Consider the following 24,770-nt stretch of genomic DNA (forward strand, 5'->3'; position numbering starts at 1 on the left):
CTTAGAGAAGCCCCCAGCCACCCCCTGCTGCACCCAGGCTTTCTCCAACCCACAATGCCTCTGCTCCATCTGTGACTCCTCACACACCCAGCACCACCACCTCTGCAGGCACAATGGGCACCTCTGTCTCCTCAGTGCAGGGAGCTGTCCAAAGGCTGAAATGCAAGGGCCCTTATCCTGGGTCTGGAGCCTTTCAGTGACCCCCTGACGTGCCCAGGACAAACCAGATCCCCTAGCCATGACTCCAGGGCCTGCTGGCCTCCTCTCTCCCCACACAAGCACCATGCTCCAATTACACTAGAGGAAGCCAATTTTGTCCCCACCTGGAGCCTTTGACCTTGCTGATTCCCTCGAATGCAGTCCCTCACTTCTTCCATTCTTCTCATCCTTGGAGACTCAGCTCAAAGGCAACCTCTTCAGAAAGATCCTCCTGTAGGGGCTGGCACTGTGGCATAGTGGGTAAAGCTGCTGCCTGCAGTGCCAGAATCCCACATGGGTGCCAGTTTGAGTCCCAGATGCTCCACTTCTGCGCCAGCTCTCTGCTAGTAGCCTGGGAAAGCAGTAGAAGATGGCCCAAGTTCTTGGGCCCCTGCACCCACATGGAAGACCCAGAAGAAGCTCCAGGCTCTTGGCTTCAGATTGACCCAGCTCCAGCCACTGAGGCCATTTGGGGAGTGAACCAGTAGATGGAAGACCTCTCTCTCTCTCTCAGCCTCTCTGTAACTCTGCCTTTCAAATAAATAAATACATCTTTTTTAAAAAAAAAAATCATCTTATAGTCACATTCTATCCTATGACCTGGCCTAGTCTGCCTAGCACTCTGGAATTCATTCACTCTCTAGCTGTTTTGCTAAGTGTATCCCCCTCTAAAATGGAAGCCCCCCTGAAGAAAAGGTCTTTTCCTGTTCTGTTCACTGTGGTATTCCCGACACACTAACAGTGCCAGGCACAGAGTAAATGCTTGAAGGAAGGACTTGTGAAGGATGGAATCTCTTCAGGCTCCTATGCCCAAAGACTGAAGTCCAAGGCTCACTCTCCCAACCCAAGTGGATCTGGCCCCCGTCAATCCCTCAGCCTCTTTGCCATCCAGAGCTTACCCTCTTCCTCTGTTCAATACCTTGGGTTCTCCTACATACCCCATCCCTCCTGCATGCTCTGTATGCCACACACATTTTACCCACAAGCCTCTGCTCAAATCTCCCCCCTCTGGAAGCCTTCCCTGGCTCACTGGAAGCCCAACTGACAGCATGACCTCAGTCTTCCCACAGCACCAGGCAGAATCCTCGGCTTGAGCACTCACGTTCTGCACTGCGTCACTTCCTGCTGAGGCCATCCCCACAGACTGCGAGCTCCTTGAACACAGGGCTGGATTTGACTCATTCTTGTGGAGTTGGAGCCCAGCGCTGGGCATGCAGGCAGCCAGAGCTCCAGGAGTGCCTGCTGAGTGCGGTCACCTGCCCCTTAGACTGTAATTATCTACACAGGTGCACACGATGCCCAGTCTGGGAGTCAAACAACTGAGGGTTGGAAAATGGTTCCCCCACTCATTCTCTACATGACCCCAGACAAGTGACTTCCTTTTCTGAGGCTCAAGCTCCTCATTTGTGAAATGAGGTGAGGGGAACTTTGTTCATCACCACCAAGTCCCAAGAACAAAGGCACTAACTATACCCATGTTGGACACTGAGAAAAAGCAGAAAAACCTAGAGGCCACCAAGAAGACAGAGGCCACATAAATTAAGAGTGCATCTGGGCCGGCACCACGGCTCAACAGGCTAGTCCTTTGCCTTGTGGCGCCGGCACACCGGGTTCTAATCCTGGTCGGGGCACCAGATTCTGTCCCAGTTGCCCCTCTTTGAGGCCAGCTCTCTGCTGTGGCCCGGGAGTGCAGTGGAGGATGGCCCAAGTGCTTGGGCCCTGCACCCCACGGGAGACCAGGATAAGCACCTGGCTCCTGTGTTTGGAACAGCGTGGTGCGCCGGTCGCAGCGCGCCAGCCGCGGCGGCCATTGGAGGGTGAACCAATGGCAAAAGGAAGACCTTTCTCTCTGTCTCTCTCTCTGTCCACTCTGCCTGTCAAAAAAAAAAAAAAAAGTGCATCTGGGGGCCGGTGCTGTGGCACAGTAGGTTAAAGCCCTGGCCTGAAGCACTGGAATCCCATATGGGCACTGGTTCTAGTCCCGGCTGTTCCCTTCCAATCCAGCTCTTTGCTACGGCCTGGGAAAGCAGTAGAAGATAGCCCAAGTCCTTGGGCCCCTGCACCTGCATGGAAGACCCGGAAGAAGCTCCTGGCTCCTGGCTTCAGATTGGCAAAGCTTCAGCCGTTGCGACCAATTGGGGAGTGAACCATCGGATGGAAGACCTCTCTCTCTCTACCTCTGCTCTCTCTGTGTAACTCTGACTTTCAAATAAATAAATAAATATTTTTTATTTGACAGGTAGAGAAAGAGAGAAAGGTCTGCCTTCCTTTGGTTCACTCCACAAATGGCTGCTACAGCTGGCGCTGCACTGATCCGAAGCCTGGAGCCAGGTGCTTCTTCCTGGTCTCCCATGAGGGTGCAGGGGCCCAAGCACTTAGGCCATCCTCCACTGCTTTCCCGGGCCACAGCAGAGAGCTGGACTGGAAGAGGAGCAACCAGGACTAGAACCAGTGCCCAGATGGGATGCCGGCGCTGCAGGCAGAGGATTAACCAAGTTAGCCATGGCGCTGGCCTAGTAAATAAATATTTTTTTTTTAAAAAAAGAGTGCATCTGGGGACTGGCATTGTGGCATAGCAGGTAAAGCTGCTGCCTGCTATACCAGCATCCCATATGGATGCCAGTTTGAGTCCCGGCTGTTCCAATTCAGCTCCCTGCTAATATGCCTGGGAAAACAGCTGAAGATGGCCCAAGTGCTTGGGCCCCCTGTGGAAGACCCAGAGGAAGAACCTGGCTCCTGGATCTGGTCTGGCTGCTATGGCAATTTGGGGAGTGAACCAGCAGATGGAAGATTTCTCTCCCTCTCTGTAACTCTGACTTTCAAATAAATAAACTAAAACAAAACAAAACAGTGTATCTGTACTCAGAAATACTGGGTAGTTGTGAAAGAAGAGATATCTATGGATACAGGCATGGAGAGTTCTCCATTACACTGCTGAGTGAAAAAGAAAGTAACAGAATGGTTTGTACAATTTAATGCCGGTGTAAAACACATACAAAAGCACTGTACATTTTTTATAGGTACACAGGCATTGAGCAAAGGCAGACAAAGGGTTCTTGAAGGTAATTAACTACTAACTATTGAGGGAACCAGGATTGGGAGAGCAGAGGGGACTCAAAAGAAATTTCAACCTTTTCTGAAATGATTTTGGTTTTTATGAGATTATATTGTTTTTAAATCAAAATTAGAACATATTAAATGATACACAGGTAGAAAAGAAGAGAAATGATTGTCTCCAAAGTGAGGCTTGAGATTCCCTCCAGCAAGGAGACGGCACACATTCAGGGGGGTACACACAGGGCGGGGCTCTACCAGAGTGCTGATCACACACATTTGCTCCATCAAGGCTCATTAAACTATACATTTGTGGTGGCTGGCATTGTGGCACAATGGGTTAAGTTGCTGCCTGTGATGCTGCCATCTCTCTCATATGGGCATTGGTTCAAGTCTCAGCTGCTCCACTTCTACCAGCTCCCTGCTAATGGCCTGGGAAAGCAGCAAAGGATTGCTCAAGTGCTTGGGTCCCGGTCTGAGGAGTAAACCAACAGATAGATAGATGTCTCTCTCTCTCTCTCTCTCTCTCTCTCTCTCTCTCTCTCTCTCCTTCTTCCTCCCTCTCTCTCTGTAACTCTCACTTTCAAAATAAATAAATCAAACTTTAGGGGGCCAGCGCTATGGCGCAGTAGGTTAATCCTTCACCTGTGGCACCGGCATCCCATATGGGCACCTGTTCGAGTCCCAGCTGCTCCTCTTCCAATTCAGCTCTCTCTTAGTTCACTTGGGAAAGCAGCGGAGGATGGCCCAATGCTTGAGTCCCTGCAACCAGGTGGGAGACCCAGAAGAAGCCCCTGACTCCTGGCTTCGGATCAGCTCAGCTCTGGCCGTTGCAGCCATTTAAGGAGTGAACCAGCAGATGAAAGACCTTTCTCTCTGTCTCTCCCTCTCACTGTCTGTAAATCTACCTCTCAAATAAATAAATAAAATCTTTTAAAAAAAATAAATAAATCTTTAAAAAATTAAATAAATTTTTTAAAACACAGATGAATAAATAAATAAACTATATATTTGGGGTGAGTATTTGGCATAGGGGTTAAAATGCCACTTGGGGTGTCTCTCTCTGTAACTTTTTTTAAGTTTTTTTTTTTTTTTTTGGACAGGCAGAGTGGATAGTGAGAGAGAGAGACAGAGAGAAAGGTCTTCCTTTTGCCGTTGGTTCACCCTCCAATGGCCGCTCCGGCCGGCGCATCTCGCTGATCCGAAGCCAGGAGCCAGGTGCTTCTCCTGGTCTCCCATGCGGGTGCAGGGCCCAAGCACTTGGGCCATCCTCCACTGCCTTCCCGGGCCATAGCAGAGAGCTGGCCTGGAAGAGGGGCAACCGGGATAGAATCCGGCGCCCCAACCAGGACCAGAACCCGGTGTGCCGGCGCCACAAGGTGGAGGATTAGCCTGTTAAGCCACGGCGCCGGCCTCTGTAACTTTTTTTTAAAGATTTATTTAATTTATTTGAAAGACAAAGTTACACAAAGAGAGAGGGGTCTTCCATCCAATGATTCACTCCCCCAGATGGCTGCAACAGCCAGAGCTGAGCCAATCCAAAGCCAGGAGCCAGGAGTTCCTTCTGAGTCTTCCACATGGTTTCAGGGGCCCAAGGACTTGAGCCATCTTCTGCTGCCTTCCCAGGCACATTAGCAGAGAGCTGGATTGGAAGTGGAGCAGCTGAGACTTGAACCAGTGCCCATATGGGATGCCAGCACTGCAGGCTGGGGCTTTAATCCACTGTGCCACGGCACTGGCCCCTGTAACTCTGACTTTCAAAATACACAAATAAATATTTTTAAAAAAATAAATTTTAAAACACACAGATTAGGCCAGCGCCGCGGCTCACTAGGCTAATCCTCCACCTTGCGGCGCCGGCACACCGGGTTCTAGTCCCGGTTGGGGCACCGATCCTGTCCCAGTTACCCCTTCTTCCAGGCCAGCTCTCTGCTGTGGCCAGGGAGTGCAGTGGAGGATGGCCCAAGTACTTGGGCCCTGCACCCCATGGGAGACCAGGATAAGCACCTGGCTCCTGCCATTGGATCAGCGCGGTGCGCCGGCCGCAGTGCGCCTACCACGGCAGCCATTGGAGGGTGAACCAACGGAAAAGGAAGACCTTTCTCTCTGTCTCTCTCTCACTGTCCACTCTGCCTGTCAAAAAGAAAAAAAAAAGAAAAGAAAAAAGAAAAAAAAACACACACAGATTAAAAATAGACAAATAGACAAAATTGTGCATTTGGGTCAGGTGTTTGACACAGTGGTTAACACCCTGCTGGAGGGGCTCACACTGTGGAGTAGCAGGTAAAGCTGCTGCCTGCAATACCAGCATTCCATCTGGGCACCAGTTCATGTCCCAGCTGCTCCACTTCTGATGCAGCTCCCTTCCACCCACATGGGAGACCCAGATGAGGCTACTGACTTCAGTCTGCCCAGTCCCTACTGTTGTGGCCATTTGGGAAGTGAACCAGCAGAGGGAAGATCTTTCATTTGCTCTTCCTGCAACTCTGACTTCTAAATAAGTAAATAAATCTTTATTTGTATATAAAAGACATTGCTTGGGGCATTGTCATCCCATATCAGAGTGCCTGGGTTTGATACCTGACTCTGGCTCCCGATTCCAGCTTCCAGCTAATGCATACCTTGGGAGGTAGCAGGTGACAGCAGAAGTGATTGGACCCTACCACCTAGGTGTGAGCCCTATCATTGCAGACATTTGGGGAGTAAACCAGAATATGGGAAGATCTGTCTGTCTCTTTCCCTCTCAAATAAAATAAGTGCTCACTTAATTTAAAATCTGGACAAAGCAGGGCTGGCATTGTGGCATAGCAGGTTAAGCCTCTGCCTGTGACACTGGCATCCCATATGGGTGCCAGTTCAAGACTCGGCTGCTCCACTTCAGATCCAGCTCCCTGCTAATGTATCTGGGAAAGCAGCAGAAGACGACCTAAATACTTGGATCCCTGCACTCATGTGGGAGACTCGGAAGAAACTCCAGGGTCCTGGCTTCTGCCTGGCCCAGCCCTGGCCATTGTGGCCAGCATGTGGAAGATCTCTCTCTCTCTCTCTCTCTCTCCCTCCCTCCCTCCCTCCCTCTCCCTCCCTCTCCCTCCCTCTCCCTCTCCCTCTCCCTTTCTCTCTCCCTCCCTCTCTCCCTCCTTCTCTTCCTCTCTGTGTAACTCTTTCAAATAAACAAGTCTTATAAAAAATGGACAAAATCACATGTGTGTCTGGTCTAGTGACCATACACTTCCTTTGGTCAGGGGTCAGTCGTGCTTACTGCCTCCCTTACTCCATTTCACACCCAGAAACAGACTTTACAGAAGTCCCTCCTCGGTAGGGTGCGCCCCATCGCCACAAGCGCTCCTAGGGGCCAGGCTGCTGTCCAGGGTACTAACAGCTCCAGCAGCCCCTTGACTCATTCTAAAAGGCTGCCCCTCGGCCCCGCCTTGTGTCCCGGTTCCGCCCACTTCAGCTGCTCTCCTGCTGCTTGCTCCCAGCCCCACAATCACTTCCTCCATGCCAGCTTCCTGCCTTTCTGTTCCTGCAGCCCAAGCCCAAGTTCCTCCTGGCCTCATGCCCATTGTGCTTGCTCTCCTCCCTGCCTGGTGCTGTCTTTCCCAGATGTTCCCATGGTTTGTTCCCTCGCTTACTGCAGAATTCCACATAAACATCCACTCCACAGAGTGTTGTGTTTTTTTATCATCCTACCTCCCTTCTCACCATACCAGCTCTTACCAGAATGCATTTTTGCTTTTAATATTCAAGTTTCTGTGCTGTGTGCCTGTTTAATCCATATCTTCCCTGCATTTGGTGTCAGGGCTGCAGGATAGGAAGCAAGGCTGTCCTGGTTTTTTTAAGATCTATTTATTTTATTTATTTATTTATTGGGGCCAGCGCTGTGGCATAGCAGGCTAAGCTTCCGTCTGTGGCACCGGCATTCCATATGGGCACCAGCTCAAGTCCTGGCTGCCCCTCTTCTGACTCAGTTCTCTGCTGATGGCCTGGGAAGGCAGTGGAAGATGGTCCAAGCTCTTTGGCCCTTGCACCATCATGGGGGACCCAGAAGAGGTTCCTGGCTCCTGGCTTTGGATGAGCCTGGCTTCAGATCAGCCCAACTCTGGCCTTGGTCATGGCATTCTCCCATCACTGGGCAGGACAGAGCACTCTTTCATTAATCATCTGTTTATTTGTTTTAAATAATGTGCTAATGAAAAGCCCCTACTCAACATTCAGATCAGAACACAACAATCATCACACTGACTTGTGTCTATCCTGTTCACCACTGCGTCCCTAGCACCTGAAACACGGGGGCACTCAGCATCTAATTGGTAAAGAAAACAACGCCTTGCACAAATGGCAAAAGGCAGCCAAAGGGAGTGCACACCTGGTTTCACCAGGAGGTGGCTGGGAGTGGAAAAGAAAAAGGCCAAGCCTCTGCTAAGCTCCCTGTTTTACAGATGAAGACACTGATGCTCGGTAAGGTTAATCATTTGCCTGGAGTCACACAGATGGAGCCAGTACTGGCCCAGGCAGTTGGATTCCGAAGTCCATGCTGCCATCACCGTTCTCCTGCTCTCCCTCAAACCCTCGACCACCTCTTCTCTTCAGCTCAGCAGCAAACACTGGACCTGGACCTGGGCTTCGCATCTGAGACAGCCACACATCTACTATCTCTGTCCCCGGCTTGGCCTCCTGCCAACATGAGCCATTCACTAAGAGCTTTCACATTAGTTGCCTACCTTGAGTCCCAACTCTGAGGAGGAGATTAAACAGTATTCCCCACCCCCACTTTGTGGGGCCCTAGTAGATCCTCCAAGCTCACACAGCACATCCAGCCGTCACAGAAACCAACACCTTCAGATCCACGAGTGCCCGACACCACCTTGCTCCAAGCTCACCTCCTCCATGGAGTTTCCTAAGACAGGGTCCTCTCACTTCCACGCAGGATCTTGGTCCAGCAACAAACTCTCAGTTCCAAGGTCCACAGGCACTTTGGGGCTCACACAGAAACCACACAATGGATGCAACCCTGGTCTCAGCCTCCTAGAGAAAGGGCAGCATTTGCCTTGGTGGGAGGAGCAGCTCAGGCACACAGGCGCTCAGTGCCTTGCCCTGCTCTCTGCTTCTTTGAGCCTCAATATTCTCACCAATTCCAGAAGTGTCCTCTGATTCCTCCACTCCCTCACCCCAGGCCACCACCATCTCTGGCTTGAGTGACTGCAGCAGCCTTCCCCTGCTTCATGCCTGACCCTGACAGCCTTTCCCCAGCACCCAGGGTCTTTCTAAAGCATAATCTGGCAGCCTCGCTCCCTTGCTGAAGGCGCTCCCGGGGCTTCCCACACATTTGGGAATTAAACCTAAACCGCTTTACCCCAGCCTACAAAGTCCAGTGTGATCTGCCTCCTATTGATACCTCTCTCTTCCTCCATGACTCTCTCCTTTACCTACCCTGCTCCAAGTCACGCTGCCTCCTTTGTTCCTTAAACCAAACTCTGCGTGGAACCCAGGACCTTTGCCTATCCCTTCCCCTCTGCTCTTAGCCTAGTTAAATCTGACTCATCAAGGCTCAGCTTAAATGTCTTGCCAACTCTTTCTGACATTTACACCCAAAGATCTACACTCCCTCTAGTTTGTTCGCTCCACGTGGTCAGCAGTGCTAGCTTTGTGCACTGCCATATCCCCAGTGCTCAGCACACACCCAGCACGCGGTACGTCACACCTGACACACATAGAATGTGTGAAGTGAATGGATGCTTCCCAGGATGATCATCCGGGGCAGAGCACTCGAGTCTTCTAAGCCTCGGTTTCCATTCCGTAAAATCAAGGTAATAATTGCTCCCCTGTAAGGTAGTGGTGACAGTCCAAACAGAGAAAGAATATCGACAGTGCTTTGGGAAAAATGCTCTACAAACCTAAAAGCCTGAAAAAGCTAAAACCTAGAAGACGGCAGGACTCAGAGAACGCAAGATGGAAGGGCACAGCCATTTGACAGGGAATGTTATTTCCATTGTACATCTTCTATTTCATGACTTCTCTGAGGTGGTGGTTATAACCCAGAGGAGGAAACCAAGGCTGAGAGAGGAGAATCCACCTGCCACAGTGTCACAGTGAGTCCATGATAGAGCCAGGTTAGAATCCCTCACACCAAGGCAGTCATGTTTCCTTAGCAACTCCCTAGCAATGGGCTGTTTTTAAGAAACATTTAGGTTGGGCCAGCGCTGTGGCATAGCAAGTAAAGCCGCTGCCTGCGGTGCCAGCATCCCACATGGGCACCAGTTCGGGTTCTAGCTGCTCCATTTCCAATCCAGCTCCCTAATGATGTGCCTGGGCAAGCAACAAAAGATGGCCTAAGTCCTTGGGTCCCTGCACACTTGGGAAATCTGGAAGAAGAATCTGGCTCCTGTCTTCAGAACAGCACAGCTCTGACTGTTGTGGCTCTTTGGGGAGTGAGCCAGCAGATGGAAGATTCTCTCTCTCCCTCTCTCTCTCCCTCTCTCTCTGCTTCTCTGTAACTCCGCCTTTCAAATAAAAATAAATAATTATTTTAAAATATTTAGGGGCTGGCACTGTAGTGTAGCTGATAAAGCCACTGCCTATGATGCCGGCATCCCATATGGGTGCCAATTGAGTCCTGGCTGCTCCTCTTCTCATCTGGTTTTCTGCTATGTGCCTGGAAAAGCAGCGGAGGAAAACCCAACTGCTTGGGCCCCTGCACTCACATGGGAGACTCAGAAAAAGCTTCTGGTCTTGGCTTAGGTCTGGCCCATCCCTGGCCAATTTGGCCACTTGGGGAGTGAACCAGCGTATGGAAGACCTCTCTGCCACTCCTCCCTCTCCCTCTCCCTCCCTCTCCCTCTCTCTCTCTCTGTATGTGTGTGTGTGTGTGTCTGTCTCACTCTGCCTTTCAAATAAATACAATAAATCTTAAATTTTTAAAAATTTATTTATTTGTTTATTTGAAAGGCAGAATGACAGAGATTGATTGACTGATTCTACTCACTGGTTCACTCCTCAAATTCCTAGCATCAGCTAGGTCTTTTTTTTTTTTTTTTTTTTTTGACAGGCAGAGTGGACAGTGAGAGAGAGAGACAGAGAGAAAGGTCTTCCTTTCTGCCGTTGGTTCACCCTCCAATGGCCGCCGTGGCCTGTGCACTGCAGCTAGCGCACCGCGCTGATCTGATGGCAGGAGCCAGTGCTTCTCCTGGTCTCTCATGGGGTGCAGGGCCCAAACACTTGGGCCATCCTCCACTGCACTCCCTGGCCACAGCAGAGAGCTGGCCTGGAAGAGGGGCAACCGGGACAGAATCCAGTGCCCTGACCGGGACTAGAACCCGGTGTGCCAGCGCCACAAGGCGGAGGATTAGCCTAGTGAGCCGCGGTGCCGGCCCTTCAGCTAGGTCTTGGCCAGGCTGAAGCAAGGATCCAGCAACTCCATCCAGGTCTCCCATGTGGGCGGTAGGGACCCAGGTACTTGAGTTATCTTCTGCTGTTTTCCTAGGCACATTTGTAGGAAGTTGGCTTGAAGCAAAGTAGCCAGGACTTGAACAGACTTTCCAATACCAGATGCCGACATTGCAAGTGGTGGCTTAATCTGCTGTGCCAAAATGCCAGCCCCCACTAGTGAGCTCCTGACTTACATTTCTGCATTGAACAGATGAAGAAGGCTGACCAGAGCCAATGGACCCAAAGGCAGTACTGGTTCTGCCTTTCACTGGATGGTGACCATGAGCAAGACATTTGCCTTCTCTGAGCCTCAATGTCCCCATTGGCAAAGCAGGAATGATAACACCTGGCACTTAGAGCGGTCAGGGTGAGTGCTCCGCACAAACAGCAGCCCACAGTCAGCTGTTAGGACTGCCACTCTTCCGCACAAGCGAAGGGCACGGGCAAAGGAAATGAGGCTTCGGGGGGCAGGTCAGTCAGGAAATACCTCTCTCAAAGTAGGGGCATCTGGAGCCAGACAGAAAGGGACTCCCAAATCTTTGCTCAGCTGCTAAGGCAGGAAGTGGGAAGCTTCAACGCGTCACAGATTCCCAAGCACAGGCCCTGCCCAGGGGTACCATCCTCAGGCAGCCAGAGTGATCTCTACAGGCAAAGGGTCCCCTGATCGCCAGCCCACCTCTCCATTCTCTGCCCCAGGGCCCTTGCCTCAGCCAGAGTCCCATACTCAGCCAATCGTGACAACATTGGCTCTATCCCAGGACCCTGGGACCCTGCCCACATGGCCAGAGGGATCTTTCTTTCTTGTGTTAGCAAGGACCTTTACTAACTGGAAAACAATTATCTAACTTATTAACTGCAAAACTACTATCTGAAGGTAGTACAAAAATTTCATAACCAGTGAAAGGTAAGAACTGTTTTAGGCATAAGCAAGCCCAGGACACATAGGTAGGTACAAGTGTCTATACGCAACCTTTGTTGTACAGATGGTCCCTTCCCATGAGTCAGAGAGACCTAACACTGCCCCTCACCAACCAGGCAGCTGTGAGGCCTCAGGCATGTGGATGCTGCACCAATGTGGAGATTTGCTGGTTGTGGGCTGGGGCTGAAGGGGATGAAGGGGAGCAGCTTGCAAAGTCATCGCAGACTCCTCCTTCTGAATACCCTGCATCTGCCAACTTTCCCGCAGTTGAACCTAGAGACATCTGACACCCTCTGCTCCTCCCTCTTCCCAGGCCCTCAGGTGAGGCCACTCCCAGTGTCACACCCACAAGTCCTTCCCATTGCGGGTTCTTCCTCACTCACTCCACAGATTGCTTTTGAATCCCATCCATGTAGCAGACACTGAGCTAGGGACCAGTGACACTGTAGCCACTGCCCTGGAGAGCCAACAAGGGAGGCAGGGCCCACGGTATGCAATCCATTTCCCACGCTCCTTGACACAGGTTACTTGTCTGCCCAGACCAAGAGGAAAGATCTTGGCATCCCAGGCTGCCCACTCTCCAGCCAGCAGGAGGAGGTGAAAGGGCAGGACGGCAGTCTGGGAGGTACCCAGATAGAGGGAAGATCACTTCTCCAGGGCGAGGACCCCCCCCCAGGCTGCCTCTGACTCTCCTTGGGAAACTGAAGAACACTGGGCCTTGAGGCACAGCAAGAGCCACATGCACCAACTGACCAGCTCATGTTTTAGGGGGAAGCCAAGGCTCAGAGCAGGCAAGTGACTGAAGCAAAGCCACACAGCACATAATTGGCTGAGAGAGGGGATCCGCTTCTCAGGTTTCCAGCTCTCTCTGTAGGTGTAGATGAATTTTAACTCCTCCAACACTGACGCCCCAAGAAAAAGATAAAAGGGCTTAAGATCTTCTCTCTGTGCTTTCTGCTGACGCTCCAAAGACCAGGGCCTCTGTTTATTTCAATGGCTACAGGAGGGGGACAAATCAAAAGAGATGCAGGTTAAGACAAGGGAAACAGGACAAACAGGGTAGACAAGCATGGAGGGGAAGGCATATAGCGAGGCAGAGAAAGGAGGGATGTAGGGGAGGAATAACAGGTCTGAGGCCGAGGAACAGAGGAGCAGACAGGGGTGTTTCAGTCCTGGGGGGGTTAATAAAAGAGAGAGGGAGTAAAGTCAGAGAAGGACAGAGACCAAAAGGTGCAGAGAAAGAGAGGCAAAGACCAAGAAAAGCAGAGAGAGAGACGGAAGGGAAGGGAGGAGAAGGGAAGGGAAAGGCAGGAGAGGGAAGGGAAGGGAAGGGGAGGGGAGGGGAGGGAAGGGGAGGGGAGGGAAGGGAACAGAAGGGGAGGGGAGGGAAGGGGAGGATGGGCTACCGGGGCCTTCTGCAAACTGCTTCCCCAACACCCTCTCTGCTGCCCCTCACACCAGGAGTCCTGTGGGGTGTGTGGTGTTATCCCAGCCCCTGAAGTGGCTGTTCAGAGCACAGCTGAGACTGATACATGGGGGGGGGGGGGGTGTCCAACTCTTAGCCCTGACTCTTTCCCCTTTTACCCAGCTGCCTCCCCAAGAAAAGAGACAAGTTCAGTATGGAAGGGATAGGGATAGGCCCTGGGGTACGAAGGTGCTGGGCTGCTATAGGGGGTCTACAGGGGTGGGGCATGATTCCTCTCCTCTGGCGCCCGCAGATGCCCCACCTATTCTTATCCTGCCTTTGGCCAACACCTCCCTCAACCTGTGGCCATCATCTCCCTGCTTGCCCATCCCTGTTCCTCCTCCTGCCCATTACTGTGCCCCCCAAATCCCTCATCCAGAGCCCCTCTTTCTGCTCCCCTACAGGTTTGAGGTTAGAGAGGGGAGGACAGAGGCCTAGATGTGGGAAAGAGGACCTGGTGGATTACTGAGGCTGTTCGGAGACTGCAGCTGACATGGATGAGGAGGAAGAGGAGAAGGCTTTGGTGATGGACGATGCTGATTCCGTGGTGGGGGGACGGCAGGAGAGGGGGTGGAGGAGAGTTGGGGGAGGGGTGGTAGGAAGCAGGTTGGTGGGGGGAGCAGGACCAGGCTCACATTTGGCATTCAGGGCAGCTGACAATAAAAATGCTTTATTGCCAAGAAACTGGATCGATCGGGGCTGGAGGGGGCCGGCAGGGGGGACGCGGAGGGCTCAGCGCAGAGGCCGGCGGCCCGGCCTCCGCAGCGACCAGGGCCCGAGCCGCCCTCCCCCCTGCGCCCCCCTCCCCGCCTCCTGCCCTTTCTCTCTCCTGCAGCCACCGCTTAGTTCTTATTATATTTTTTCTTATATATTTTTCCCCCAGCTTCTCCTGCTCCTGTTTTTTTTTTTTTTCTTTTAATTTTTTTTAAAAAAACTCACCACACTCCCAATGCCGCAGGCTGGGTGGGGGCACCTGCCCAGGCTGAGCCCCTACCCACAGGGCTTCCAGGGCTGTTGGCTCTGGAATGAGCCTTACTTTCCCTCTATATCCCCCACTTCAGCCAGGCTCCCCCCAAGTCTGTCCCCTGCCATGGATCCCTATCTCTTCCTGCCATCCCCTCCTAAGGGCCTCCTCCTGTCCCAGGGGCACCCCTCCACCAGTGGGCTCAGGCCTTGGTCAGGACTTCCACCCTTCCCCCACTACCTGGCCCCCTGCTCACTCCCTGAGCCATTTAGCTGATGGTCAGAACTGTCCGTCAAGGGGCTCTGAGCCCCTGGGGACCCAGATGGGAGGAGGGAGGGGGAGAGGTCGGGGGTCAGGCCACGTCCCCTCAGCTCCTCTCTTTCCCCTCCCCCTTCCTAACAAAGGGAGCCAGGATGCTAAGGAGTGGGGGCAGCCTGGTACTCAGGGAAGCAGGGTGGAGAGGGTTGTCTGGACAGTCATGGGTAGGGATGAGGGTGGGGAGGCTGGCTCGGCTGCCCCTCCTCTGCCCTCCCCCTCGGGTCAAGGCTAAGGTGATTCCTCAACCTCTCTGAGGCTGAGCTGGAAGGGGAGGAGGATCTGGACAGACAAAGAACCAGAGCCCCAGGGAGTTGGGGGCTGGGGGGGTTGCACCTGAGACCCACAGTCGTGGTTGAGGGAAGAGCAGCAGGCACCCCCTCTGGCCCTGGGCTCACCCTCCTGATGGCCCTGCCTCCCATCTACACCAATCCCTGCAGATCCTAGAGCCATACTGAACCTTCAAGCTGGAGCAGAGTTGGAGGGGGGTGGAGAGAAACTGAGGCCTAGAGAGGGGAAGCAGGTCCAGGGTTAGGATGGAGGACGGAAGCCCAGCCCCAGGGCTCCCAGCACTGCCCTGCAGCCCTTCCCTTCTCAGGTCTTGTCCTAGCGAGGAGGGATATCTTCCTTCCCTGCCCTTCCCCACCCAGGTCAGGGGCAGCTGAAACACTAGGGCAGATGAAAGAAAGTTCTACAGACCAGGAAAGACCAAGCCAGTGCACAGGGTGAGGGACCAGAAGAAATAAATTAAATGTGATCTGTCTGTAGCAGTGGCCTGGCACAGCTGTGGGAGAGTGAACATCAGCAGGGGCAGGAAACCATCATGGACAGGTGTTCCTAGGTGCAAAGCTGGTGACAGTGAACAGGGGCCTTCAGAGAGGTTTCCACACTTGCTCACGGTCACACAGTGTGGAAGAATTCACACCCACCTGGGGCCTTGGGGCCTCCCACCTTCCCAGCCTGCCAGGGAGGCCAAAGGGAGCCAAGTCAGGGAAGCCGACACACCCACAAAGGGTAAGGAGAGGTCAGAGAGACAGAAAGAAAGGGATGCAGATTCTGTGCTTAAATTCCTCCACCAAGGCTGCAGTGGCTCCAGGAAGAGGGCCGCAGCCAGAGGGAAGGGGGAGAACAAGGCAGGCCTCTTTGGGGCGGGGGGGACTAAGCTCAGACATGCCCCCCCAGCCTACCAAGGAAACCCCAGATGGGCCCAGGACTATAGGGGTCCCGGCTGCCCTCCCCCAAACCTCCCCTCCCTTTTCTCCCTCTCTTTCTCGGCTGGCTATCGACCGGGCTGTGACATGGTAGATCAATACGGCAGGGATATAAAGCCGGCTGGCTGCCTGCCTGCCTCTGTCTCTCTCTCTCTCCCTTGCTTGCCTTGCTTCCCTTTCCCGGAGCCGCATCCAGGCCTCCCAACCCCCAAATGTACCCCTTACCCCAGGCTCTGAGGGGCCAGGGTCCCCCAGCTCCCTACAGTGGGAGAGCTTAGGGAGGCTGACAGCTTGGACAGCCAGGAGAGGGGGTGAGTATGAGAGTGTGGGAGTGGGCAGGGAAGCAGATGGGGATGGGGACTTACAGGTAAGGGGGCTGTGATACATGGAAGAACGGCCCCCTGGGAGAAAGCAGGCGTCCCCTCAGTTGGGAGCAGCTCAGGGAGATGGGGCCCTTTGAAAGTATGTGAGGGACAAAGCTCGGGGGGGGGGGGGGGCAGGGACCCTTGGGGCTGGGCAGACACTGCCCTGAGCCTGTGGGGCAGGGTAGGGCTTGGGGGTGATGAGGTAAGCTACAGTGAATGGCTGCAAAGAAGAGCAGGGCACCCCCGGGCACTCCCGCTGCTCACACATAGGACCTCATCCTGTCTCATCCTTTTGGTCTCTGTGGGTGGAAGCTAACTTGGCCTCACCCCAAGGCCTGGCCCACCATGTGCAGTGAGGGTGGGGGTTGTGAGGCATCGGACAGGAGATTCCCATGGAGGGCTGCGGTGTCTGCGTTGCCATGTATGTGGGCTTGCATGTGTCCTTGAGCTCTGCTGGGGACTTGGGGACTGTGTGACCCGAGTGTCCTGACTCCTGAGTCATATCTGTGGGTGTGTCCCAGGGGCACTCCGTGGCTGTGTGTATTCTTCCATGAGTGCCTCCCTGACCTGGGTGTCTCTCGGGGACTTACAGATGTGTCCCCAGCTGATGGGGTGGCTGTGCTCCTGTGGGCTCTAGGTGATCCGTATGTGCTGGCGAGTGTATCTGAGTGCAGGTGTCTGTGTGAGTCCTGGTGTCCCTGTGTGTCTCAGGGACTCCATGCGGATGTCTCTGTGTGCATCAGAGACTCCCTGTCTTTGTGTCAGATTCCGGGGGATTTCTCGTGTCTGCGTGACTCTGTGTCCCTATGTGCTGAGGCCGAGTGTGCTTCCACGACTGGGCTAGAGGCTCTGGGTGTGTCCCTGTGTGTGTCATGGGGACTTGGTGCACTTGATGGGGGGGGAGGGCGGTAACCCTGAGTGAGCGGGGGAGGGGGCGAGCAGCAGATCATGGCTAGCTGGTTTTATTACTACAAAGTCTCCAAATACGAATGTGAGGAACTGTCTGCCTTCTTCCCTTCCCTGCCAGAGACCCCAGACCCCTGCCAAGATGGACCTGCACCCCCCTCCCTACCCCACCTTGGGCGGGCCGTACCTCTGCTCTTCAACACCCCCTGCTTTGGTGGATGCCACCTTAACTCCACCAAGCGACCTCCGTCCCTCCCAACCCCCCCAGCGCCACCCGCTCCCCCCGCCCTCCCCCCACCACAAGTCCAGTCCAACCCAGACAAAAGCAATTACTCCTGAGGTAGGATGTGAGTGTGGGTGTTAGAAACAGAAAAAAAGGGGAAAGGGAGGGGGAGCAAGAGAGACACACACACAGAGGCAGGGAAGATCGGCCAGAGACCCAGAGACAGGAACCAGAGTGAGACCGCAGCGGCAGAGAGGAGAGACAGAGGGACACACAGAGAGAGGCAGAGACAGAAGATGAAAGAGACCAGAAGGGACACAGATACAGAAACAGGAGGCAAAGGCAGAGAGAAAGAGCAGAGGAAAGGCAAATGGAGAGAGCATGACAAGGGAGAGAGACAGAAACAGAAAGCAGAGAGACAGCGAGAGGAAACTCAACAGAAAGAGAACAGAGACAAGATGTAGATAAAGAGAGGGGAGAACCGGGAAACAGGTAGAGAGCCGGTGAGGGGCAGATTGAAAGAGAGAAAACAACATTCAGAGAGGAACAGCAACAGAGAGAGAGAGAGAGAGAGAGAGAGAGAGAGAGAGAGAGAAGGCTGAGGAACACAGAATGGGAACCAGAGAGGTACAGATGGAAGACCAAGTCAAAAGGGATCTCTCCCTCTCAACCCCTCTCCCAGCTTTCTCCCTACCCCAGGCCAGGAAGCCAGGGATGGCCAAGCCCTTCCCACAGCACTAAAGCCCCTGAGAGCCAGGGCAGGGAGAGGACAGTAAGAACAGACAGGCATGACCTCTGGCTGCAGCATGGACTGGGCTTGGGACCACAAGGGTGGCTGGGAGCAGGACACCCTTCCTACCACAAACCCTGCCACCCTCATCCTCCACACACTGGAGGCTTGGCCAAGCTCCTTACACTATGCCAGGCACAGCAGAGCAGGCTGGAGGCGTGTACTTCCCTCCCCACAGTCGTGCCCACCTTCCCTGGCTGCCCCAGCTCTGATCTTTCTCACTGCCCTTTCTGCTCATGCCCAAGGCCTCCATCCCTCACCCACGTGGTGCTCTCATGCGCTTGCACGCTCTTTCTGTGTCTGTCTGTCCGAGCGCCTCACTCTGCTTCCCGTCCTGACTTGTTTCCTGATCTCTGGCTCTTTGTCTACTCTTCTCTGCTGCTCCGTTCCTCTCTGCACTTCTCTGTCGCTGTGACAGGCACGCTCCGGGTCTGCCTGAGTCTCTCTCACTCCGTCCCCCTCTGGCATGTTTCTGGACCCCCCTCCCTCAGACAGCCCCTCTAGCCCTCTGGTTTACCACATGCCCCAAGAGGAGTGCCAGCAGAAGCCTTGGAAGCTTCCCGGAGGACTGCGGGGGCTTTCCCCCTTCTCCCTGTCCTTTCCTCTCTCCCTACTCACTCCCAGACTCTAAATCTCCGTGGGGCTCTCTTCAGAGACAGAAGCTAAGACACGACCCATACGCCACTCATGTGGAAGACCTGGAAACAGAATCCCAGGACCAGAGGAAAAGGAGGCCCCTGGGGAGGAATGAGAGCCCAAGAACACAGCTGGAGACCAAGAAAAGGAAGACAGAAGAGGACAGGAGTGGAGCCACAGGGAGAGGAAGAGGAAAAGAAGGAAAGCCAGGGGCCCAGGCCCACAAGGCAGCGTGAGCCACGGGGCCCCAAGGGGGTGAGGTGCTCATAGTTTCCAACACACTGCTGAAGACATCTAGGGTCAGACTCGGAGGCCTGCCCTCTGCCTCCCAATCCTCAGCAGTGCTCCGAAGAGTCCTGAGGAACAGCTCCCTCTATTTGAATCAGAGCCCCTGGGCTCCATGCCTGCCAGAACAGGGGACACTTGGCCTCATTTGCCATGGGACTATCAGGGATCCAGGGAGCCATCAGTCCTGAACCTGCTCAGCAACATGAGCCATTTTTACCTCTTTCACATCTGTGCACCCTGACAGATACTCCCAGGCCACAGCTATGTCACCCACCTAGTGGCAGAGCAAAGGGCCAAAGGGATTAAGCAATCTCTTGCCTCCTCCAGAGCCCCACAACAGGAAACAGCCCTCTGCATCTGGACTCCACATCCAGTGAGGAATGGCACAGCTGTGGGCCCTGTTCACAGCTGACTCACACAGCTGCCAACTGCAGACGAGCCCAGCAGGTCCCACCCCATCGCTGCAGCCCACCCACATGCAGAAGAGCTGCCCTCAACTGAAGCTCTGTCCCAGCCCGGCCCACCCACCCTCAGCAACACCTGTAACACCACACACCCTCGCCCTGTAGCCACAGCCCCCAAGGTGCACCTCAGAAGAGGCTGACTGGACCTGGGGATCTGCACAAACCCCTCACCCCACTGACACTTCTGGGTCTTGTCTGTAGAACGTGCACTGCCCTTGGAGCCTATACCTCAGCTCCAGAGAGCACACTACTACACTACACCCCTGCCTGCGGGAGGCACCCCAACCTGGGCTCAGTGTCCCTCCCTATGCTGCCCTGCGGTAACTCATCACCTTGAAGACCAGAGGTGAGAGCCTTTTGCTCACAGCTGAGCTCCTGTGAGGCCTTTAGGATGCGAGTGTGCAGGTGCCCTGGGGTGTACCCCTGGTGTGTATGTCTGTCTGTTTCTCTCTGAGTCATCTCAGTGACCCCAGATCCACTCCACATCAAAGGCCATCTTATCTTTTTGTGGAAGGATGAAAGCATAGAAGGGAGGGAGAAATAAGGTGGCAACACAGCCCTGCTGCTGTCCTGCCACTTGGTGGGCACAGAATGCCCAGGGCACTGTAGACTCTGAGGACAGGCCACTATCCACGGTGTCCAACGGGGAGTCACAGCCAGCTGCCCAGCCACCCTTGCTACCCACTTTAACCATAACCTACTCCTTAGCTTCTCCAAAACCTTCAGGACCTCCCCCAACTCCCTCCTCCACCCAGAGAGTTCTTGAGGGCTCTCCCAAGAATAGCTAAGCTACCCCTCTTTCCCTACCTCAGCCCCTTGCAGGGCCCTGGCTCAGGCTGGTAGTGTTCACTTCTGACTCCCCACCAACCTGGGCACTCTGGAGACCACATGGGTTCACCTCGTCTCAGCATCTTTAGACGATGGCACAAGACCCAGCACACAACAAATCCCAGCAAAGACTGGCTGCAGGAATAAATGGATGGATGTGGTTTACGTGTCTGTTTGCTCACTTACTTATTCATTCAAAAAATACTTGCTGAACATTTACACTGTGCCATGGACTGAGCATTGACATGTTAGACAAATAGAGAAGTTCTCCTTCCCAAGAAATTTGACAGACAGAGGCGCTAAGCACAGAACCAGATGCAGTGCTAGTGATCAGGAGGGACGAGGGTATAACCCAGCCTGGGGGACAAAGAAGGCTGTTCAAAGCCGAGGAGCCTTCAGAAGAAGATGGGCCATGACCCCCAGGAAGAACCACAAAGGGGTGAGGAAGGGGAACCCCAAAGCTGCGTGAGCATCAGAGGCAGCCCAGCACTCTGGCGCTGGCAGAGGGTCCCGCCCATCCTGGAGCATGGAGGGGCCTCCAGACAGGTGTGAGGAATCACTCATCTTCCAAGTGGCTATTAGAATCTTGGTTGTAGTTGTGGTTTTGTAACAAAATTATGCAGGTGAGAGTGTATGGCCTCCTTCAAAGGCATCTCTCTGGCAGGTTAAACTTTTCCTTAAGCCCTTCAGATATTTTGGCAACAGTCTTCAAGACAAGTTTACAAACTCCATCAGCAAGTCATCTCTCCACTGTGTAACTGTGTTTCCATTGAAAAATCAACAGGTATGGGAGTAGGTGTTTAGTCTCGCAGTTAAGACACTGTACAAGATGTTGGTGAAGAGGTGAGTATTGTGGCACCACTTGGGACACCAGTAGCATTGAGTCCTGCCTCTGTTTCTGATTCTAGCTCCCTGCTAATGTGCCCAAGAGGCAGTCTCTGCCACCCACATGGGAAACAGAATTCCTGGCTCCTTGGATTCTGTCCCGGTTGCCCCTCTTCCAGGCCAGCTCTCTGCTATGGCCCGGAAGGGCAGTGGAGGATGGCCCAAGTCCTTGGGCCCTGCACCCGCATGGGAGACCAGGAGAAGCACCTGGCTCCTGCCTTCGGATCAGCACAGTGCGCCAGCTGCAGTGCGCCAGCCGCGGCGGCCATTGGAGGGTGAACCAACGGCAAAGGAAGACCTTTCTCTCTGTCTCTCTCTCTCACTGTCCACTCTGCCTGTCAAAAAAAAAAAAAAAAAAAAAAAAAAAAGAATTCCTGGCTCCTGACTTTGGCCTGGTCCTGCACATCCCACATCAGAGCGCCTGGGCTCCACTTCCAGCTCTGGCTCCTGACTCCAGCTTCCTGCTAATGCAGATCCTGGGAAGCAGTGATGTAATAAGTGACTGAGTTCCTGCCAACCATGTTGGGAAACCTGAATTGAATTCCTGGCTCCTGGCTCCTGGCTCCTGGCTCCCGTTCCAGTCCCAGTTATTATGGACATTTGGAGAATGAACCAAAGAATGGAAACTCTCTCTTTGTCTATCTGTTTCTATCTGTTTCTCAAATAAGCCGTTTTAAAAAACAAACAAGTAGCCCCAATATAATCCAATCTCTTCATTGCTTAGTTTATCAGAGTTGGCACTAAATCAGACATCAGGTATTTTCCCAAATGAAATTCACTCCTGAAGCACAAAGATTTGCCACCCTGTGAAGATTTCTAAAACTATGGTATATTTTAATGGGATGGAAGAATGGGAGCTTAAACTCAGGCAGACCTGAGTACAGACTCTAATTCTACCACCGACCTCCTGGGCAACCTGAGACAGATCGCCTGGGCTCTGCATGCCTCAGTCTCCTTCCTTTCTAACGGGTGACTCATACTTCACAGGGCTGCAGTCAGAACTAAAATCACAGTGCCCAGAACAAGCCATAAGTGGCCCCTAATAAATGTCACCCTCCCCATTGGGATGTAACTGCTGTCTGTCATGTGCTACCAAACCTGTCACACGTATGTCTATGAAGCTTGGAGATATTAATGAATAACTATTCAGAGACAAAAAACCAAAATCACAGACCTGTCTGCTCCCTCCATCTGTGTTCCTGTAGCCCAGCTGTCACACATTCCTCAAAGCCTGCCTCCTGCCCTCAAACTAATTCTGCACCCTGGAAGTGCCTTGACCCTCTTTTCAACCTGAAGGGCATCACAGCACACGGGGATCCCAGGGAAAGCTGCAACTCTGGTTCCCTGGAGAAGGCACACCAGAAAAAGAACACGTGTGTAACTATGACACCCATGTTCCTCGCCAGCTAAAACAGAGGTCCCTGGATGAATTCAGGTGGGCTGTGACTATATGAAATTGTAGCACGATCATGTTAACCTATCTTTGTAAAAGTAGCATCTATGAGCCAAAGACCTGAAATGTGTGGTGTTAACCACAAGGTTTTTGAAAATTTGCACTGTTGCCAACATTTAAAAATTAGATTTCACATAAAAATATGAATTTCTGGCTTCTCTTGAAAAGTCAGAAAATCTGGCAAGCCAGGGTTGCATCTGTGCATGGAGACAGTCCAAGGGGCTAAAAAGCAGCACCTACTCCACAGATTTCCCTGTCTGCCATGGTCAGGCCCTATCACACCAGGTGGCAAACCCTGGGGTATAGCTCTCGCCTGCTTCCTAGAGTCTGTAATTTCTGGTACAGAAAAGAACTCCTTGGTAGAAGGCCTGTGAGGGCAATATGTGGCCTCCCTGGGATTGGAATAGGGGTGGCAGCACAGTGGGGCGGAGCAGCCCTACCCAAGATGTCCCCTCCCCGCCCTTCCCTAGACGCTCATTGCCAGGGCCTCACCAAGCCAAGTAGTGCAAACACAGGGCAAACCCCAGAGCCTTTGCTTCCCACAGAGCTGAGTGACTCCAGAACTCTGGCTTCTGTCTGGGAGTCTCAGGGGCTCCACAGAGGGGCTCCAGAAATCCTCATTTGTTCAGGGGAGATCTTGCAGCTGTATTTTGAGCTCCTGCTTTCCGAGGCTACACGCTTTCAAAGAACAACTTTCATCTTCACAACACCTCTGTGTGGTAGGTGCTGTTAATTACCCTCCTTTGACAGGTGGGGAAACTGAGCCACCTGATCATTCTTCCTCTACCTCCTTTTGGCCTCAGGACAATGCCTCAGGTGGATTCCATTATTATTCCCTTTATAGATGAGGAAGTGGAGACTACAACTTTCCTAAATCCCTCACAGTTAGGAAGAGACAAAAAAGGTACTCAAACATGGGTGTGCCCTAAAGCCATGATCTGAGCCACTGAGCTGCCCCTGCTCCTACTGAGCCCTAACCCTCATCAGCAGATACACATACAGTCATCAACACCCAGAACCACAAGACGCACAGCCGGTGAAAACACACACTGGTTAGACTTGGACCTCTCAGGGGACAGACGCAGAACAGGGACGGGCAGCAACCCCCAGGGTGAGGCTGGGGACAAGGATGGGGAAGCAGAGGCTTTAATAAGCAACAAGCAGAGCACATGGCCTTACCTCTTGGGTAGACGCAGCAAAGCTAGTACATTCAGGCCACCAGCCCAGTCCAGCTGAGAACCTGGAGAGAGAGGAGAGTGGAGTCAGGGTGCCAGGAATCCGTCTCCACCGCATGTAGGGTACTGCCCTCTCCCATGGAGGGACCCTCCTCCTGTCTCACCACCAGGAGTTGCACATTAGTGAACTCGGGTCCTGCCATCCACCTGGGGCCTTCAGTGGTCATTTCCAGCCTCTCGTCTCAGTGTTCCCATCTCATAAATGGGTATAACATTGCCTGCCCCTCTTCTCACCAGACTGGAAGCTCCTTAAAGGGCAGAGACTTTGTCTTGAAGCTTTAGCATTTAGCAAAGGGCCTAGCAAATTTGAGATGTACATAAGTACATAATGAATGACTGAGTAAACAGATAAATTAGCAATCTGAATCTCAAAAGGCTGCTGGATTAAAGGAGAAAGGAATATGAAAGGGTTACCCATTATTAGGTACCTGGGTGCTGTGTGCAGGGAGATGAAAATAAGTCATAGTGGGACCAGCACTGTGGCGTAGCAGGTAAAGCTGCTGCCTGCTGTGCTGGCATCCCATGTGGGCACCAGATCAAGTCCCAGCTGCTCCACATAGGATGCTCTTTGCTAATGTACCTGGGAAAGCATTGGAGGAAATACTTGGGCTCCTGCACCCCTGTAGGAGACCCGGAAGAAGGTCCTGGCTCCTGGCTATTGTGGCCATTTGGGGAGTGAACCAGCAGATGGAAGATCGATCTCTCTCTCTCTCTGCCTCTCTGTAACTCTTACTTTAAAATGAGTAAATAAATCTTTTTAAAAAAGAAAAGAAGTCATAGTAATGATACTTTTTAAAAAAATTAATTTATTTATTTGAAAGGGAAAGCAGCAGAGAGCAAAGAGCAAAGAAGAGATAGAGAGACAAGAGAGCTCCTCCATCCACTGGTTCATTCCCCAAATGGCTTCAACTGCTAGGGCTGGGCCAGGCCAAAGCCAAGAGCCAGGAACTCCATACTGGTCCCCACGTGGGTGGCAGGGACCATTATCTCCTGCCTTCCCAGGTACATTAGCTGGAAGTTGGATAGGAAGCAGAGCAGCCAGGACTGAAACCAGCACTCCAATACAGGATGCTGGGGTCACAAGCATGGATTAACCTGTTGTGCCACAACGCCAGCTCCAATGATGCTTCTCACTTTGATATTTGT

At 53.0% G+C, this 24,770-nt stretch overlaps 1 protein-coding gene across 1 annotated transcript in view; it reads right to left on the reverse strand.

The window, feature by feature from the left end:
- Positions 1-20,113, reverse strand: part of POU2F2 (POU class 2 homeobox 2) — a 66,522-nt gene extending 46,409 nt beyond the window's left edge. The window contains exon 1 of the mRNA XM_062176362.1: positions 20,031-20,113. The gene's annotated coding sequence lies outside the window, so the exon portion shown is untranslated. The remainder of the gene's footprint in view (positions 1-20,030) is intronic.
- Between the last annotated feature and the right edge of the window lie 4,657 nt (positions 20,114-24,770).

Source organism: Lepus europaeus, chromosome 19 (genome assembly GCF_033115175.1).
Source record: "Lepus europaeus isolate LE1 chromosome 19, mLepTim1.pri, whole genome shotgun sequence".
In the NCBI taxonomy this organism is placed as follows: Eukaryota; Metazoa; Chordata; class Mammalia; order Lagomorpha; family Leporidae; genus Lepus; species Lepus europaeus.